The sequence below is a fragment of the Pongo pygmaeus genome, chromosome 5, assembly GCF_028885625.2.
Source record: "Pongo pygmaeus isolate AG05252 chromosome 5, NHGRI_mPonPyg2-v2.0_pri, whole genome shotgun sequence".
Lineage (NCBI taxonomy): Eukaryota > Metazoa > Chordata > Mammalia > Primates > Hominidae > Pongo > Pongo pygmaeus.
The window spans coordinates 31,697,078-31,709,516 of record NC_072378.2 but is presented as its reverse complement, the minus strand read 5'-3'; positions in this window follow the sequence as shown (position 1 = coordinate 31,709,516).

The window sequence follows — 12,439 nt, the reverse complement described above, 5'->3', positions numbered from 1 at the left end:
GGGGCTACCGGCCACACAGAACACTGGACAGGCCTTCAACAGGCACAACTCAGAACCAGCTTGGAGGAAACACTGAGGAATGGGTGCCATCTTTCAGGGCACAGTGCATTTATTGAATCAGAGACATCACTATGGTGCTGTATTCTCAGTAGGAAGAAACTTGGGTCCAGAAACCAAGGTATGGAAGAGGGTGTGGCTGCATGTCCCATCCCTTATATTCTCCCACTGTGGAACTCGCACTTCTCATCTCCCAAATCTGGGCTTTGTATTATAGGAGGTCCTGGTTTTCCACAGGGAGGCACTCAGACAAGGGGACAAACAAGAGCCCATTGACTACACATTACAGTTGCCCCCAGCACAGTATGGGCCTAGAGACAAGCAGGGAAGAAGAGCACTCCCCTCCTCTCCAGGCAGGGGTGACGGACCCAGATCCCCAGGACAAGACAGGGCTGCTGATACACAGTAAGGGCAGGAGGAGTTTGTGTGGAACCCAGAGATTCACTTGAGGGGCTCCTTGTTTCCCTTGTCCCATTGTAAATGTGAATAGAATCATCCAGCAACCAGTCTGAGAGAGTTTGATTTCCAAAGACCCAGTCCCCTCAAGAGGAAGATTTGAACCTCATTTCCAGGAACAGGCCTCGCTCCTGTGCTCTGTCATTCTCAGCAGCATTGGTGCAGAGGCCCTGCTTCCCATGGGCTGTTCCCAGCCACTGACACGTAACAGCAGGGACACTAAGACAGACCATTCCTGGGCAACAGGGGACTCCTCTGTTGGCCATCTGTGGCTGGAGGACTCCTGCATGGCCTTGCTCAGCTCTCCTTAGATTGCCTGTGGTCTAGGATGCATCCAACAAACCTTCTTTCCTTTTGTCCAGCACTGGAGTCACCCTTGCCTCTGGGCCTGCCACTTTTCCCAGGGTTCTCTGGCTCCCTCCCCATATTCTTTGACAGGTGTGTCCCCCAATAAACCTTGTGAGAGGCCCTGAGCCAGAAGCACTCAAGGAAATGTCTCCCAGATTCCTGACCACTGGAAACTGTGGGAGATGATAAGTATTTGTTGTTTTGGGCTGTCAAACTTTATGTTATTTATTATACAACAATAGACAATAGCGCTTCAAAAGAGAGAATGAATTACTACACTTTAATTTTTATTTACTCTAAATTAACTAAAAGATATTCAATGTTATTTGGTTTTAAGATTTCAGTATTTCCATGTATCAATAGGATGTATTTTATTAACATTCACAACAATCTATTTATTTGAACTTCAGTTTCCTACTACAACCCAATTAAACAGAAAAGGAAGATCCTGACTATGTGAGGATGATTCAGTGATGGCCTCCACATAACCACCCCTGGTTATTCACCTTCCCCCAGTTACTCAATCAACACTACTGTAGGTGCCGCTGTGAAGGGATTCTGCAGATATAAGCAAGGTCCCAAATCAGTTGACTTTAATGCCATGATTATTCTGGCTTGGACTGTTCTAATCAGGTGAGCTCTTAAAACAACTTATTTCTTCTTCAGCAAAGAGATTCACAGTGTGAGCGAGATTCAATGTGAGGGGCTTCCTCTGCTGTGAGCTTTGAAAAATGGAGGGGCCATGTGGCAAAGGATATGGTGGGTTCCAGGAATTGAGAGCAGCTCCACCCCACCTCCACCTGACAGCTGCCAAGGAACAAAGACTACAATCCCACAACTGCCTGAAACTGAATTCTGCTACCAAGCTCTGTATAAGCTTGAAGGAGGACCCCAGCCTCAAGATGAGGACACAGCTTCGTGAAATCCTGAACTGAGAATCATCCACACCAGGCCTGGATTTCTCATTAAGGAAATGTAGAGAAATAAATGGGTGCTGTGTAAAGCCAGTGAGTTAGTGGTGATATGCTATGCAGTAACAGAAAATTCATACATAGGCTCAACAGATAAGCATATAACATTTTCTCTACTGGAATAAATTAATGAATTGAAATGTATACTCCTTGTATAAGATAAAATCTTTCCTAATTTTTTGGTATTCTTCATTTTATAATTTTTATGCAATGCAATTACATTTTAATACAATCATATTCATTAATTCACCAAAGACCAAAGCTAACTTTGTATCTACTATGTACCAAATATGTCTTTACATACTGTGCAGTTGGTTCAGTCCCCACACCTGCTTTCCTCATGTTTCCTGCCCTGGGTCTGCAGTCACAGTTTTGGAAACTTCTCTGGGGTCCAAGACTAGGGGGTTTCTCTAGGTCCTCATGGCCCTGTCTCTTCCCTAGCTCCTCACAGGATGATTTCTTCGCGGAGGTAGAGAAGGAGGTGCTCAGGCTGTGTGTAACTATGGGAGACAGATGTGGAGGAGCTCACCTATGCCATAATTCCTCCTCTCCCACATCTCCTGCAGGCTCTGACAAGGTCTTGTTTTTGTTCTACCCCAGGCAGTGACAGTGACCAGGGCTGTGATGTGTCTCCCACAGCTTGTAAAGGTGACGTCCTGGAGGGCCTTATGTGGAAGGGGGATGGGGTAGAGGGGACAAGACTGGATTATGGTGATTCTTTGGGACACTTTGAGTGTGTAGTGGGGAGTTCAGAACGTTACACTTTATGGCCACTGACCTGAATTTGTTCATGACTATTGTTTTCTGTAGCCTGAGACAGCTGTCTTGTGAGGGAATGAGATGCAGGATTTCTTCATGCTTCCCCTTTGTGACTTCAAGAGCCTCTGGCGTCTCTTTCTGCAAAGGCATCTGAATGTGTCTGCCTCCCTGTTAGCCTAATGTGAGGAGGTGGGGAGACCAGCCCTCCCCCATGTCCTCTATGACCCCCTTCCCCATGCTGAATTAGCTGACTTTACAAGAAGAAAATTACCATCAATAATGGGGATGGGCCTCATCCGATCAGTAGAAGACTCTGAGAGCAGAAACTGAGGTTTCCCAGAGAAGAAGAAATCCTGCCTCAGAATTAGAACATCTTCTTTCTGTGTTTTCAGCCTGCTGGCTTATCCTGCAGATTTTCATACTTTACCGCCCTAATAATCACACGAGTAAATATCATAATATGAATACAAATACACACACACACACACCCTATTGGTTCTGCTTCTCTGAAGAATCTAGACTGATAGAGACTGTGGTATGAAGAGTGGTTCTAGGGGAACAGAATCTTTTTAAAAATTTTATATCTAACCATAAAAAATACTTTACTAAAATGTTGAAATGTATATAAGCATAATTATAAATTAGCATATTAAGAATTGACTTGGCAAATAAGAAAGAATTGTTTTCTTTTCCTAATACAGTACAAGCAACAGTAATTTGGATCTTCCTCACTTTCAGCCACCATTTGCCCTAGGTATCCTTCACTTAAGTTTCTGGCTTGTGTTTTGGAGTGAAAATTCACATGGATACTAAGAAGCAACTCTAATAATGTGAATCAGGTATCAAAAACTCCTTATGGCATATTAACATGTGATGATGGTTCATATATATTCCAACATCTCACAACGGGCAAGCATTATTTCCAGAAGAAAATTAAGTCACTTTTGTAGCTGCTAGTGAATGTTCTACAAATGAACACTGAAGATTTAAGGCATAGTTCTGCCCTGAAGCAGTGCTTCTGTGGCTCCAGCAAACTGTACAAAGGCTTTCTTTAATAATATACATATTATTTTGCATACACAAATATTATATGTATACACACCCCCTGAAACTAAAAGTTGAAAAAAGAAAGAATACAAATATACCTTCTGTGATAGTTCAATTACTTCACTCCATCGATGATTTTCTTGGGCATAGAACTGAAACTATCAGTCAATGATGTGTGTTTACACACCTGGCTGTGATTCAAATGGTTATGAATAAATGGTCTTCCATTTCCTATTGCCACTATAACATGGTTATTTGTCCCTGATCTAACAACACCTTCTCCAGCTCCATTCTCTGGCCACTGAGATTAATAGTCCAAGTGGTATTTTGGGGTCACTAAGTGGTTTGACAGGACAAGGTTGATTTGAGCTAATACTTCTGGCATGTCCATTTTGATTTGTAACAGAAGCTTTTTCTGGATTCATCCCCTACAAGGTGAGCTGGAAAACTGCAACCATCATCCACGCTTGAAAATACGGGAGGCAGCCAGTATTTCTCTTTATGGCCAAACACTTGTCTCCAATTTTTACTATTGTCCTGGTTTTTAAACCAACCAGCAGCAGTAGCTGAAAAGAGAGAGACACTGAAGAAGAACTTTGCAGGCATAAAGAAAAGAATTATGTGGAGCTTTGCTGTGTATCTGTCAGTTCATTCTACTCCGCTAGAACGTGGCGTTCTCAGGACTTGATGTCCTGCAGGCCCCCAGCTGAGGGCAGCGAGCACCCTGAGAGCCAGCTGGACTCCCCTCTTGGAGTGTAATCACACAGCAAGAGCATCTGCATGTGGAGTGGTCTTTCACTTCTGGAACCATCTCTCTTGGTCATGGTGACTACTTCCTTCCTTTTTCCTTCCTTCCTCTGTCTTGTTGCTAGGGATAACTTTGCCCCTGCTGGCATCATGTCCTGAAGAGCTGAGGATGACACATCCTGGCTGGCATCCTCCCTGGTTGGCCTTGGGTCACTGTCTAAGTGCAGCCCATAGCAGGAGGTTGTGGGAATGAGCTGCACTGCCTCGTGGAGCTGTCCCTGTGGGAGTGGCCTGCAGGTGTTTGTACCTGTGGCACTTTCACAACTCTTTTCAAGACTCAAGAATGTGCTGTGGGAGGAGAGCAGGTCTGGGTCCTCACCTGTGTCCCCCATCTGCTCATCTGGGTGGCTGTGGGGCTGACGTTTTCAGAAATGAGAAACGCTGCCCCTTCACAAGGCACTACCTAGTTTTTCTCTTCTGGAAGGTGGCAGCACAATGCCCAGGTTGAGATGGACACAGGAGTCAGCATCCTAAAGTAAAACATGTGATTCTAATAGAAATACCTGAGCTTTTCAACGTGAATGAACAGGACCTTCCACCCTCTGGCAACTGTGTATTTCTCCTTGAGATCTGACCAAAAAAAAAAAAAAAAAAGAAAGAAAGAAAAGGAAAGAAAGAAAGAAAGAAAGAAAGAAAAAAGCAGGAGAAAGTGTGGTGGCTGGGGTATGGGGAGCTGGGACCCTGGCCCTGTGCAGGTGAGTTGCCATTTCTTCTGGGGAGCCCACCACCATCCTGGGCTCTGGCAGGTTGAGGCACCGCAGAGCCAGGCTTCCTGACGATGCCGTCTGTCCCAGTGGCTCACCGGAAGCCACAGCACCCAGATTAGTTTTGTGTTGATAGAAATTTTTAAAGTATTATGTTACATAATTTTACGCTTTTTGAGGAGGCAAATAAGTTTCTCTAGCTAAGTTGCTCCTCATGGCAATCTCTCTGATGTGCTTGAAGACGGCCAGATCTGTGGGGTTCCCAACCTCATTGAATACTTGTGCTTCCCTGCGGGGTCTATTTTCAGGAGTCTTTGCCTGTTGGTTGCCCCTGACTGCTGACCTCATGCCCTCTGGTGGAAGCCATGCTCTTCCTTGCTCACTGAGGGTCGGAAAACTGGAAAATTATGGTCGATGAGGATAGGCAGTAACATTTGTTCTGTGTGGCACTGTCATTACCCGCACTTGACGGTGAAGCCATGTTTCAGAAACTACAAAACGTGGCCCCATCCCTTGGCTGCCAAGTAGCCTAGTGGCAATGTGAGCCCGAGTGGACGACACTGTGACACAGGACAGGGTGGATTCAAGGACCCTTTCCCAGCTCAGGGATTGACTGCATGGCCGAAGGTAACCAGGGTTGAGAGGAACCTGGAGACATGCTGGTGTGGGGCCGGGTGAGAGCCTGGAGAGAGCCTCCACCTGTCCTCACAGCACCTGGGGGAGACACACTGAGGAGGGGGCACCTGCCCCTCCACTCTGCCTCACCACTGTCCCCCATCTCACTGGCATCCCTGGTGTCCACAAGGCTCTTTTCACGTGTCTCTTCCTTAACCTTCAGAACCTCTCTGTGAGGTCAGTATTGGGTTTGCATTTCCGGAGTTGAGGGAAGACTTTGAGCCTCGGACACTCCCAAGGGAGGGGTCCACACTCTATGACTGATGCCACAGTTGAGCCCCAGAAGCTTGGACTTCGGACCCCAGAGTGTTCTGAGCTCTGAGTTGCTCTGGGCTGGCAGTGCCCTGTGCCAGCTGCACTGAGGCAGCTGTGTGCCTGCTGGTCCTACAGGATTTCCCACCTGAAACCAGAAGCAGATCAGGATTTCCCAAATTGTCTCTAGCCCTAATGGGTGACATATCCACTGTTTTAACGAGGCAATAATTGCAGCTACCACTTCTGTGGTGGGTGTTGCCATGTGCCAGGCATCTTTCTGGGTACTTGGCATATGTAAACACAAGCATTTACAATGGAAGCTCGTGAAGCACAGAGAGGTTAAGTGACTTGGTCGAGGTCACACAGCAGTAAGTAGTGGAGCTGGAATTTGAGCTGAGACAATCTGCTGGCATCATGTCAGATACAGTGAGATGACTGGAGGTGGGAAGAAGCTGGGGTGTGTCGGTTACACAGAGTACACATGGCCTCTGTAGTAAGCTGGAGCCTGTGGCCACCCAAAGGTGGATTTGTCCATGAGCTGAGGACAGGTTTCTAATGTGCCAGATGAGGTGAGTAGGAGATTATGCACTTGTGTCTTCAGTCTTGTCCTCCCCGTCTTTGTCATCTCCCAAGGATGGAGCATCTGTCATGTACACACTGAGTGACACCGCTCATGCTGGGTGAGCATAAGCGTTCGCTGCAGCTGCAGGCCCCCAGGGTCCTGGTGAGAGGCAGTCAGCACCTACAGCTGCTGGGGCTCCACCAGATTGCATTTTGAGGACACCAGCTCTGCACCATCCTTGACCCAGACAGTGGGCTGCATGGGACCACCTCCAGGCAGGGAGCAACTCAGTCCTGTGGTGTCCCTGAGGCCAAAGAACAACTGCTCCTGATGGTTTCAAGACCTCAGTGGGAGGCTGCAGCAGGCCTTGAGTGAGGGAGGATCAGCTCCCAGAACCTGGGTCCTGCCAGACAACACTCAAACCTGGGGCTGGTAAATAATTCCCAAAAGGGCCTGGGGCAACATTTTCAACTTTGCCAACCAGTCTCTATACCAAAGACTTAACTCTGCCCTTGTAGCATGAAGCAGCCTTCCATAGACATCCTGCTGGTCTCCCCCAGCAGGGCTGCTCCCAGTCCTAGGGGATCAGAAGTAGCGGCTGAATAGCCACAGCCATACAAAGCACTAGGGTGCAGGCCAGGGTGTCTGTGGCAGGGGCTGGGGCTGCAGTTTCTCAGGCAGCATGCACAGGCATGCTGCTCCCCACAGCTTAGCTTGGCACTAGCAGGAGGAGAGTGCCCCTTAGAAGCCTGGGGGCCACTGGAGCCCGACTGAGTGTGTGCAACTCCCAAATGGGCTTGGTGCCCATAAATCCAGCACCATTCTGGGCTGCTGACCCACCATTGCATAGTGCACCCCAGCTGAGCCAGCTGTCCTTGGCCCACCAAGCCTCAGACCATGCCCAGCCTAGCTTACTGGGGCACAGGGACACTGGAACAGAATTTTAAGAATGAATGTACTGAATTTGGTAGGGGGGTTTCTTGAATTGTTTCTCTAATCTATTTGGATTTAAAGGCACAAATGACTCTACTTCCATTAGTACAGAGAGTGTGAATACTCAGAATATCACCATTGGATAGACCTAATCAAATACTTATAAGGGTGACTGTGTATTTGAGACCTTAGAAGACTTTGTTAAACTAGCTATTATAAGGTGATTAGCTAATTTTTGCCAATTGTGCTGGACAAAATGGGGAAAGAAAAAGATGAACTCAGGGCTGCAAACTTCCAGCTCATGAGTCACATAAATCACCTAAAAGTTTCTATGTTTCCTTTGAATGAAATCCTAATCTCTTGTAGCTTCAGGGCTGAAATTTCTGAAAAATAAACACAGCATCTTATTCTGTGGGTGGCTAAATTACAACACAAAACAAATCCCAAACTTAAAGACTATCTGTTATTTAAGTGAAGGCATTGATTCGGAATGAATGGGATCCTGAAAATCAGAATGGGGACATCTGGGCAGATCCTAATGAAGCTAAAGACACTGAACTCCTGAATTCCTCTGAGAATTACTTGCCAGTTTCATTCAACCACATTTGGCGAAGTTAATCCAGCTTTCCCTAATGAAAAGGTAATGGTCTTCTCTGAGGTAGTTGCCCTTAAGACCCTGTGATTCCACTCAACATTTACCCCCAACACCCCTCTATGATTCCAGATCCGTAAATAGCCTTGAGTCCTAGCATGCCCTGAAAGGTGAGGTGGAATATGTCTGTATGACGATTTAGAGAAGCAATGTGACAATGTGATGAAAATAATTAAAAATGTTTAAAAGTCTGTGTCCTAATGTTTATCACTTGAGTATCCTATGAATTTTCTAAAATTCCAAACATAGAAGAATCTGTCTATATAAAGATGCTTGTTAAAACATTATTTACAACAAGACGAAATGAAAGCAGATGGATCCAAAAGAAGTTGGGTTACGTCTTCTTATCTGAAGTGGGATGTGGCTTGTAAAAGTATGTAAACTTTATTCAGAGCTTATAACATGGGAAACTACTTGTATAATAATACATTCCAAAAGCAACATCCAAGATAACCCTTAACATATTAATGCAACTTTGCAAAATGACAGCATATATAAAAATACATATATAGAAAATAACAAAATGAAAATCAGCACCACTGCACAAGACAGGTCCAGGGACCAACATTTGCACTGCAGTCTACAAAGGTTCAACAATATAATAGCAGTGATTTTTTTAAAGAAAGGCCTAGGTGATGTTTCTATCTGTGCATTTTAAAGTCTTCTGTGATCAAATACGGTTTCACTTTTCCAATATAAAAACATATATTTTAACATTTAAAATAAAGCATTTGAAGTAAAATAGCAATGAAATGAGGCCAGACAAGGTGGCATGCACCTGTAGTCCAGCAACCCAGGAGGCTGACGCAGGAACATTGCTGGAGCCCAGAAGTTCAAGGATGTAGGACACTATGATCACAGCTGTGAATAGTCACTGCATTCCAGCCTGGGCAACATAGCAAGACCTTATCTCTATAATAATAATAATAATAATAGTCACAATCTTCTTTCTGCCTCAGGCTAAATCTGCTTTCTCATTTGAACCCAAAGGGCAGAAATGCCTACTGAGTGCTCCACCAGAGAAAAGAAATGAGTTCTTCCTTCACAATCCATGATCCAATTTTTGGTTATAGAGTTCAGCTGAGCAATAAAGGCAACACTAAGAACACCATCAATATATAGATTACGGATTGTCATGTATGTGTTCGTGTATAAATGTGTGTGTCTATATATATATTACATATGTATAATGTATATATACAATTAACACTACACCTGAAGGAGGGAGATGGATTCCTCCACTTCATAGATGAAAATCTGAGCCCCTGTGTACTTTGAGGCTTGGTCTGGGTTCACTGAATATCAGCCTTGAGAATTTGGAGACACTCAGCCTCCTGCAGGGCCCATCTAGGCATGAGCCACACCACTGGAGACTCCTCAACAGCAGAAGAGCAGCTGAGACCCAGGAACGCCTACACTTGTAGAGGGTCCATGTCCAGTGGAATACAACTGAAGGGTGGATGAAGGGTAGAGTCTAGCTGCTTCCTTCAGCTAGGGGTGGCAGATGGGTGGGTCAGTCAGCTACCCATGAGGTGTATCAAGTTCTTAGGGTTGTCTTTCATTCCTCTGCTGAGAACTCCATCCTGCACAGACAAAAACCATATATTCACTGGTGAACAGGATCCTTTTTAGAAATGCAAACTTCCCTAACATTAAAGCCAAACATCGTCCCTCCCAGTGCATCATCTTATTTGGATAATCTCCTAACTTCCCCTGAAGTTAGTCCCAGAGTTGCATCTGACCATTTGGATCCAAGACAGAAAGTTATTTTGGAGTTTGGACCTGGCTGATCTTGGACCGTGTTCTGAAAGGAGGCTTTCTACTTGCAGAAGAGCAAGGGTGAGCTCTGAATAAGAAATGAAATCCTGAGGGGACAAGACAGACGGGCAGATTCCCAAGCAAACCTGGAATATATTTGCCAGCCTCTTTTTTGTTGTGATAAAATACACATAAACACAAAATTTGCCATTGTAACCATTTAAGTGTACAATGCAGTAACATTTAGTAGGTACACAACATTATGTAGCCATAATCACTAGTAAGTTCCAGAGCATTTTCACCACCCTAGAAGGAAACTCTGTACCCGTTAAGCAGTCACCTTCCACTCTCCCCTGCTAGCAGCCCCTGGCACCATTAACCCAGTTTCTGTCTCTCTAGATTTTCTTCTTCTGAATATTTTATTAAAACGGAATCATACAATATATGGCCTTTTGTGACTGGCTTCTTTCATTTGACATGTTTTCAAGGTTCATCCAAGTTGTAGCATGTATCAGTACATTATTCTTTTTATGGTCAAGTAATATTCCATTGTAGAATAGACTACATGTTGTTTATCCATTCATCAGTTGATGGGCATTTTCTTTTAAATTAAATAGAGAAAACAAAAGAGGAGTTACAAATTACCACCCCCCAAAAGATACTTGCTTTTCTATTTACCCATGAAGTTACTTTTAACTGTGTACTTTTTTGCTTCAGATGACTTCAAGTTGCCATCTAATGTCCATTTATTTCAGTGTGAAGCACTCCTTTTAGCATTAATTGTGGAATAGATTTACTAGAGACAAATCCCATCAGCTTTTATTTACCTGTGCATGTCTGAATTTCTCCATTATTTCTGATGGGGAGTTTTGCCAAATATACAACTGTCAGTTGACAGGATTTATTTTTCTTTCTGAACTTTAAGTTTGTCATGCCAGTGTCTTCTGAACTCCATGGTTTCTGAAGAACACTTGGCTGTTAATCTCATGGAGGATCCTTGTACTGGACGAGTCCCTTGTCTTGTTGTTTTCAAGACACTCTGTTTGTCTTTAACTTTTGACAGTTTCATTATAATGTCTCTCAGTGTGGACATCTTTGAATTACTGCTACTTTAAATGTTTCAGTGTGTTGGATACCCAGATTCCTGTTTTTAATAAAATTTCAGAAGTTTGGGGTCATTATTTCTTCAAATACTCTTTCCCTCCCCTTCTTTCTTCTCTATTCTGGAGACTCCCAAATTGCATATGCTTGGTGTTGTCTCTCATATCTCTTCTGTTCATTTTTCTTCATATTTTTTTCCCTTCTGCTCCTCAAATGGGCAATTTCAATTGGTGTTTGTTTGTGTTTACTGATTCTTCATTCTGCATACTAAAATCTGCTCTTGAAGCCCTCCAGTGAATTTTCCACTTTGCTTCCTGTATATTTCAGCTCCAGAATTTCCATTTGCTTCCTTTTCACAATTATTTATTGATTTCTGCTATTTAGTGAAACATAGTTCTCCTGATTTTCTTTAGTTATTTGTCCATGATTTCCTTTAGCTCTTTAGCTATGTTTAAGACAGCTGATTTAAAGTCTTCGTCTAATAAGTCAGTCCAGTGCTTGGCCTTCTTCAGGAACAATTTCTTTCCATTGCTTTTCCTGTGAATGAGTCATACTTTCATACATGCATAACTCAAGTTTTTTGAAGTTGAAAACTAGACATTTTTAATATTATAATGTGGCAACTCTGAAAATTACATTTTCTAAACTATTTTTGTATAGACTGTATTCTTTGTTGTGTGTGGTCACTGAAGTCTCCTAGTTGTACATGTGTGGTCTTATTTCTGAGTTCTCTATTCTGTTCCATTGGTCTATGTGTCTGTTTTTGTACCAGTACCATGCTGTTTTGGTTACTGTAGCCTTGTTGTATAGTTTGAAGTGGAGTAGCATGATGCTTCCAGCTTTTTTCTTTTTGCTTAGGATTGTCTTGGCTATACAAGCTCTTTTTGGTTCCATATGAATTTTAAAATAGTTTCTTCTAATTCTGTGAAAAATGCCAATGGTATTTTAATGAGATTAGCATTGAATCTATAAATTACCTTGGGCAGTATGGCCATTGTCACGATATTGATTCTTTCTAACCGTGAGCATGGAGTGTTTTTCCATTTGTTTGTGTTCTCTCTGACTTACTTGAGCAGAGATTTGTAGTTCTCCTTGAAAAGGTCCTTCAATTCCCTTGTGAGCTGTATTCCTAGGCATCTTATTCTGTTTGTAGCAATTGTGAATAGGAGTTTATTCACAATTTGACTCTCTGCTTGTCTATTGTTGGTGTATAGGAATTCTTGTGACTTCTGCACATTGATTTTGTATCCTGAGGCTTTACTGAAGTTGCTTATCAGCTTAAGAAGCTTTTCAGCTGAAACAATGGGGTTTTCTAGATATAGGATCATGTCATTTGCAAACAAAGACAATTTGA